Source organism: Emys orbicularis, chromosome 1 (genome assembly GCF_028017835.1).
Source record: "Emys orbicularis isolate rEmyOrb1 chromosome 1, rEmyOrb1.hap1, whole genome shotgun sequence".
Classification (NCBI taxonomy): Eukaryota; Metazoa; Chordata; order Testudines; family Emydidae; genus Emys; species Emys orbicularis.
Genome location: NC_088683.1, coordinates 26,973,162 through 26,981,523, shown reverse-complemented (window position 1 = coordinate 26,981,523; position 8,362 = coordinate 26,973,162).

Sequence of the window (8,362 nt, the reverse complement as noted above, 5' to 3'; positions counted from 1 at the left end):
TGGGACCTCCCCCAATTGCCACAAGTTTTCAAAGATAATGTCCAATGGCTCTGCAATCACACCAGCGAATTCCCTCAGTACCCTTGGATGCATTAGATCTGGACCCATGGACTTGTGCATGTCCAGCTTTTCTAAATAGTCCTTAATCTGTTCTTTCACCACTGAGGGCTGCTCACCTCCTCCCATACTGTGTTGCCCAGGTCAGCATTAGGTTTTAATCAATCGGATAATATCACCTCTCATTTTAAATGCAAGTATCCTAATGTATTTGTTCTAACACTTTTTAGGGATTTTGAAGGAAGTGATTTAAGTACTTAATTGTTTGATGGATTACAATCCATGTGGATGAAAATGCCAGTGTCTGGAGTTGTGTGTGTGTGGGGGGGGGGGGGGGGGAGAGGCAGGTCTGTCTGTGTTCTAAAGGCCATGCATTTTAAGGAAAGTATTGCTTTTCTCAGGTAGCATTATGACAATGTGGAGTGACTTTTACTAGCTGAGGAAGCTGCCCTGAAATTATGTGGTGAATCCTAAGAAACAAAATATATAGATTAGTTTTAGACTTGGGCATTAGACACTGACAAGAAAATTTGGGTCAAGCTTCCTAAAGTCATGTCCTTAAGCAATAATGCTTATAAAATATGTGCCTGTGTTGTAATAAAATGCAGTCGAGTGCTTCCATCACCTAAGAAATGTTATGTTAGACTGGGGGGCAGGGATAGCTCAGTGGTTTGAGCATTGGCCTGCTAAACCCAGGGTTCTGAGTTCAATCTTTGAGAGGGCCACTTAGGAATCTGGGGCAAAAATCAGTACTAGTCCTGCTAGTGAAGGCAGGGGGCTGGACTCGATAACCTTTCAAGGTCCCTTCCAGTTCTAGGAGATAGGATATACATCCTGTAGTAACAGTTTCTTTATAAAATGCATTGTTCATTTTTATATTTAGTTATGCTGTAGCACTCATTTCCTTCCTGCTTTTAAAAATGTGTTTCTTGCTCTTTTATGACACTGTCTCCATTGCCCCACCCTACACAACATAATTCTTTAAATGTAAGATGATCTGCACTTGACTTCTGTTTTTGCTGGAGGAGGACAGTGACTTCACAATAGTCTGAACACTGAGCTGCAGCTTTCTCAGCCATGAACTAAGCGGGGTGTTGACTTAGATCATTTGTGTTGTGATTATTCTAATGGTCACATAGTGGTACCTGCTTAGACTGCCTGAGACTTGGAAAGATGTAGCTCAGGTTTCTGATATTGTCACTGTTCTTCTTCAGCAAAATTGGAAGTTCAGGCCTGGATAACCCTAAAGTGGTCAAACGTAAGATGGGCTCAGTTTTTAAAAAAGTCCTACATCACCAAGATGCCATGAAGAGAACACACATTTTGTGTGTAGTTCAACTGTAAAACTTAGCTGCGTGATTTCCACCTCTGGGTACATCTACACAGCAAAAAAGCTCCCCTGATAGCGAATCTTAGAACCTGGGCCAGCTGACTCGGGTTTGCGCTATGGGGCTAAAACTAGTAGTGTAGGCGTTTGGGCTCAGGCTGGAACCTAGGCTCTGAATCCTGGCAAGGAGGAAGGGTCTCAGAGTCCAGGCTCCAGCCCAAGCATATACACTGCTATTTTTAGCCCTGTAGCACAAGCCCCATGATCTCAAGTCAGTTGACCTGGGCTCTGAGCCTTGTTGCAGTGTTTGGGGTTTTTTTTGGTTTCTTTTCTGCATAGATGTACCCTTAGGCTTGGTCTACACTAAACCCCCAAATCGAACTAAGGTACACAACTTCAGCTACGTGAATAACGTAGCTGAAGTTCGAAGTACCCTATTTCGAACTTACCTCGGTCCACACGCGGCAGGCAGGCTCCCCCGTCGACTCCGCGGTACTCCTCTCGTCTAGCTGGAGTACCGCAGTCGACGGCGAGCACTTCCTGGTTCGACTTATCGCGTCCAGACAAGACGCGATAAGTCGAACCCAGAACTTCGATTGCCAGCCGCCGAACTAGCGGCTGGGTGTAGACATACCCCAAGTCTCAAGACAACCAAGCTGATGGCCATGATGTGACAAGATGTGCAGCAGCCATTTGGATGATTTGATTTCCTCCAGTCTATTATGATGGTACTTGGGAATGAGGGGGCTCCAGTCTGAGATTATCTCAGAAGGTAAAATGTTTTCATAATGTAACTATTAGCTTATTTTCAGCAACTCTAAAACTGACTCTTTTCTAACTGGAAAATTATTGCTTTTCCTTGGACTCGAGTGCAGTGATTATTAAAAGGGTTGCAGTTAAATTTATGGGAATATAATCATAAATCCTTACTTTCATATGCTCATTCTAACTTTGAACTGAAGTTTCTCATGTTTTGAACCCAAAAATGATAATTTTTGGAAATGTTGAGAAAAATATGTATGACCACTTGAGAGATGAGTGTAAAAAAAGTTGCACTAAAAATTAAGATGTTTATTCCATACACTTTAAAAAACAACAACTCCTCCATTTGAAAATTCTGGGGCTAATTTCTTTCCATTTTCCAAACAGGTTCAGAGTTACATTTAGAAAACAATTCTGTAGATGAAAGTTTAAGCCACATAATCTTGTTGAGCCTTAGTTGGGAGTAAGGCAGTGCATACAATTCCCTTAAACACTACCTTCTACAGACTGACTTCTGTTCTCCCCTCTCTCTCTTTCCACCAGTTTGAGCAGTCATGGAACTAACCTCTCCTCTTCTGTGATAATCAAATATACTTGTAAATAATTGTAAAAGTGGTTTACATTGTTAGCTTATTATTATTATTTGTATTACCATGGTGCCTTGGAGCCCTAGCCATGGGGTACCTCGTTGTGCTAGGTATGGTACAGACAAAGAACAAAAAATCTAAGTAAAACAAGAGGCAAATGATGGATACAGGCAAATGGGGGAATGCAAGTAATCAGATAATATTGGTAAGCATGGTGTAGGCAGTGGTCTCTGCACACCAGCAGCCTAACCACTGTGAAGTTTTATGTAGGCATGGCAGAGGAGAGTTTTGAGGAGGGATCTGAAAGTGGAGGAGATAGCTTTATGGATGTTTATGGGGAGCACCTCCAAAGCATGTGGGGCAGCATGGGAGAAAGCATGAAGGTGTTTGAAAATTTAGTAAGTGGGCAGGGAAGGCTGATCAGAGGCAAGCACCAAGGTCTTGATAGAGAATAAGATGATAGGTGGGGTAGGGACTGACTGTGCAGAACCTTGAAAATGAAAGCAGCTTATGCTTGATCAGATAGAGAACGGGAAGTCAGTGAAGGGATTCAAAGAGAGGAGGGTGACATAGTCAAAGTGATGAGCTAGGAAAATGATCTCTGCAATCTGAATGGATATGGGCAAGGCCAGAGAGAAAACTAATCAAAGTGAGATGAGAGCTTGGATGAGAGTTTTAGCTGTGTGGGTGGACAGAAAAGGTCACATCTTAGAGATGTTACACAGAAATAATCTGCAAAACTCCAGACAAAGTTTGGATGTGAGGTTCTAGAGCAGGGATTGGCAACCTGTGGCCCGTCAGGGAAATCCGCTGGCAGGCTGGGACGGTTTGTTTACCTGCAGTGTCCACAGGTTTGACCGATCACAGCTCCCACTGTTCCAGGCCAATGGGGGCTGCGGGAAGCGGCGTGGGCCGAGGCATTGCTGAGTCCCCAGCCAAGGTTGGTGGGGACCCTGGTGTGGTCTTATGCAGGTGAGTCACTGAATTGTAACTCCTCTGCTGGACAATGACTGGTGAAGTCTGCTGTTCAGCACCCACCCAGGCACTGATTACCTCCCTTGTCATTGTCTCTGGAGAGCTACTATCTGGACGGTTCCCAAACCCACAGCATATTTTAGTGACAACCATACAGCACAGTCTCATAACTTCATATGCGTTAATGATATACATATTTAGATAGAACTGTTACTTTCACCAGACCATAAACTTTTCCGATACCTTACATGGCATGCTTTATATGCAAGATCACAACTGTATATAAATGAGGAGTATGGGGGTTACAGGGTATTCCCCCAAGGTATAGAATGTCACAGTGAGGAGAGGAACAGAAGAAGTCAGGAGTCAAAATCAGAGAGAAAAGCTGACAGGGAGGAGTTGGGCAGACAGTAGATGACAGCAGCATAGAGGAGAAGAAAGAAGAGTTGGAATTTAGAGTTTAGGCTGAAAGGTCTTGGTTTTATTTTAGTTTTTTACTTTAATTGAATATGTGGTAGTTTCAAATCTCTCAAGATGATGGATTCATCTAAAAATGGTTTGAGGTATTTCCCGTTCCCTGCAATGTTCTGTGTTTCAAATAAAAACCACTTTTCATGTCTCTGTCTTGGGGAATGGTATCCTTGTAACATCAATTCCCGTGAGGCCTTCACAAAAAGGGTCCCAAAAGGACAATAGCACCCTCTGCTTAAGAGGATCAAGTAGCACATGAGAATGGGAGATCTGGAAAGGTGTCTCCAAGCACAAGTAGCATGACTGCTAAGGCTCCCTCAGTGCTTAAGCCTGATACGAAATACCAGGCTGAAAGGGGTCATCCTCTTGTTAAAATGTCCCCTTAGGAAGCACAAGGACCAGGACTCTAAAGTTTTGCAGATGAAAACAAGGAAAGTACCTCTTAAGTGCTAGTGGTTCCAAGAAACTGCATGGTAATAGACCTCTGACAAGTGTCTCACCAAATGTACCTAGTTTCCTAGGATCCCAGAAAGAGCTTCCTCAGATCTGGGATGGTTACATTGGTTATCTGCAGTGAGGTGCCCACATAGTCCATCTTGCCCAAAGCACCAGGAGCCTTCAAAGGCTCTGGTGGAAGAGACATTGGAGGACAAAGAACGGTCATCTGTTGTGCAGAACTTAATCCTGGGGGAATTCTGCACCACAAAATTAAAAATTCTGTGCACAATATTTTAAAATTCTGCAAATATTATTTATCATAACAACACTACATAATCACACCAGTTTCAATTATTTTGGTAGTTTATTTCAAAATACCTGTCACAAGTATGTCTGTGATAATGCAGACACACACAAATAATTTCCCTGGGAGCAGAGAGTTAAAGAAACCCCTATGACAACCCAGTTCCTGTTTCTCTGTCCCCTCCCACTCCTGAGCCCAGCTGCAGGGCCCCTGCAAGCCCAGACACCTGCACACTCCCCCTCCTGGAGCCTAGCTGCAGGGCCCCCCAGCCCAAATAACCACAACCCCTCCCCACAGAGCCTAGCCGTGGAGGCCCCCTGGCCAGATACCCACACCTACACCCTGCAGAGCGCAGCCACGCACCTCCTTGCCCAGATACCCACACCTCTCCCCCAGAGCCCAGCTGTGCCCCCCCAACCCAGACACCCCCTACCCCTCAGAGCCCAAGGATCCAGAGGAAGAAACAGCCTGATGCTGGGTTCCAGACTTGTGTGGAGTTTCCTGCACACTGCTGTCTCCTTCCCTCAGGGCATGCAGGGAACTGCAGCTGCCAGGAACCCTCTAGGTCCCTCTCACTCCCCCCTGACAGTGTCTTCTATGTGCGAGCTGGGCTCTGCTGGGTCCAGCAGCCCCCAGCAGCATTGCAGCCAATTTTTGTGGAGGAAAGGAAATTCTGCGTGCACAGCATTACTTTCTGCAAAGTTCTGGATTGCGCAGTGGCGCAGAATCCCCCCAGGAATATGAACTCTAACTACAACCTGTTGGAATCCATCAGACTTCATGTAAGATTTTTCTCCTGACCAGTCTTATCCACCTTGGCACCAGGTGGATAAAACCTCTCCATGGTGGGAATCTGTTGTGAGCCATTCATCCAGATCTGGCTACACCTGCAGATTCGGGTGATGCAGATGAGTCAGAGAACATTTGAGCACTTAATGAATATTATGAGGTTTGCAAGGGTGTTTGTCTACTATGAACTGGAGGAACTTTGTCTTGTCCTTACAACACTATGGAAGTAGCCCTCTCAAGAATTTGGGGCAAACCAGTCCTAAAAGCTGAAAGGAGATATTGTGTATGGTTTCTCCAATGAGCAGAATTTTTGCATAGGCATTTTTTCAATTTGCAGAGATGCAGTAGAATGTGTAAGACAGTTTCTATTAGAAATAAGACATTGCTAGGAATAAAATCATTCTTTCTCCCCTCCAAGGCTCTTGTACTACTTCTGTCTCCAGATTTCAATTTTCAGTAGGGTCAAGACCACTTTTTGCATCAGTTTTTCATGAAAAGACCCCTGGGGGAGAGGAAGGACTGGATTTTGGTATGATCTTGAAGTGTCTGTTCTGTTTGATTTCTAGTACAGAGCAGTTTGACTAAATAGCTTGTCATACCTGAAACAATTGGGGACAAATTGTCTCCAAAAAGGAGAAGGAAAAGAAAGTGAGGATTTAAATCTTACAATTGGTTTGGGATCCTCTAGGCAGCAAGTCTGAGAATGCTGGATGTTGCAACATCTGCTGCTGAGGGAGCAGAGGTGAGGGAAGAACAAACTTTACCTTTTTTGATATGGCAATTTTTTCCCCCTAGACTGTCTGGGTCTCTGTACATAGACAGATACGAAGATTTCTACTGAAATCACACCTGCTGACTTCTGAAAGAGAATTTTGTGAGGAACTGATTGACTCAACTGGAGATCTGGTGGCCTTTAGTTTCTCCAAGAGCTCATCAGTTTTAAAACTAAAGATCACCTACCTTTGTAAGTTCATCTATTGACTTGATATTTTATAGAAATACCTGAATTCTGGAGCCATGTACATCTATTAAGAGAGAGAGTTGAAGACACAGAACCTGTCAGATCTAGGTTCAAAATCCTAAAGTACCCATACAGAGGAAAAACTTGGTAAGATTTACCCTCTGGAACTGCCAAAGATGATATGTGAGATTCCAAAGATGTTCTTGTGCCTGAACTAGTCACTTTAAAGAGTGCTTGTTTCCAGGCCCAGACACAGCACTCCACTGTCTGCAGTTTCTCCATGAATGCCACCAAACAACCTTGAAATGTTTTCTGTTATATCCCTCAGCAAATTGCCCTCAAAGAAATTGTCACGTCCCTGGTTGTTGTGGTACTTCCTAGAGTCTGCAGATACAGGAGAATCATGGCATGTATTTGCAACATTCATGAGAATAGTGCAAAGCTGTGGGTGCTCCATACTTCTTTCAGAGTGGCAGAAACTGAAAAGTTCTGCATGCGTTTGTGTGATTTTTTTAAAAATAAGCTGAAAATATTATGGGATAGGAATGACATTATGGGATGGAGACAGTTGCATGCTGGGAAGCTGAATGCTAGCTCCTGGAGATACCTGGGTGAGTCATTACTATCCCATAAACATTGCAAATATAACTCAAAAGGCATTTACTGGACAGTGATACATGGCACACTAGAATACCTACCCATGGTGCACTACCCTTTACATCAACACAAGTGCTCCTGGTAAGCACAATGCTGCTACAAGCAACCAAATATGCCCAAATGATATAAATTTCACTGGCTATATGCCAATGTAACTTGCCTTAACCAAAGTTTGTAGTATAGAAATGCTCTTATATGCTACAGCTGTCATCTGCCCTTTGAAGAGGTAAATGAAAAAGCTCACACTTTCAGGTAGAGTTCTGTCAAGGGGAGTTTGGGGCCTTAGACCTGTTTCCTGGGAGGGTGCAGCAGGCCGTGTGGTTGCAGCTCTTCGGATAGATCAGAAACGTGAGTGTGTTGCGTGGTCCTAAGACACGGCTGTGCTTAAAGTCACTGGTTCAGATACCAGAGGCTTAAAACACATGGAACCTAGTGGCTTTATCTTCTCAACTGGACCTGACACTCATGCAAAAAGGGGCTGAACTAAGGTTTCACAGGCAATCTTAATTCCAGCCCTTCCTAATTTTTGACTGCTTGACTTTGTACCTTTGCATGTAATTTTCTAAATAGTTAAAGTAAACTGAGAAAACAAATCCCCTTGAGGCATAATAGTGAAAACTACAGGGCTCAGCATCAGGGACTGAGATCTTTACATCCACCATACAAACCTCTGCTACTAGAGCTAAGTAACTGATAGCAGTAGTAGGAAATCATTCTATAAGTAGATCACATCTAGAAGAGGATGGACATTTTACCAGTGGTGGTCTCAAATGTTTGCTGACAAAGAATGGTGAGATTTGGATCTTAGGTTCCATTCCAGGTACTGGAGCAGTGTGTCTACTAGGCATAAAATATACTACCCATTTCCCCCTAAGCTTGATTTTTTTTTTTTGCCTCTCTCCCCTAACTTGTCCGGTGTCTACCACACCACTGGCCTTTTGTCCCAGTTTTCTAACCTAGTCAGTCTTCTTCTCCACTCTTCAGGATTCTTATCCATCTCCTTGCACATTCCCAGTTCTCTCTCCCACTCCCTG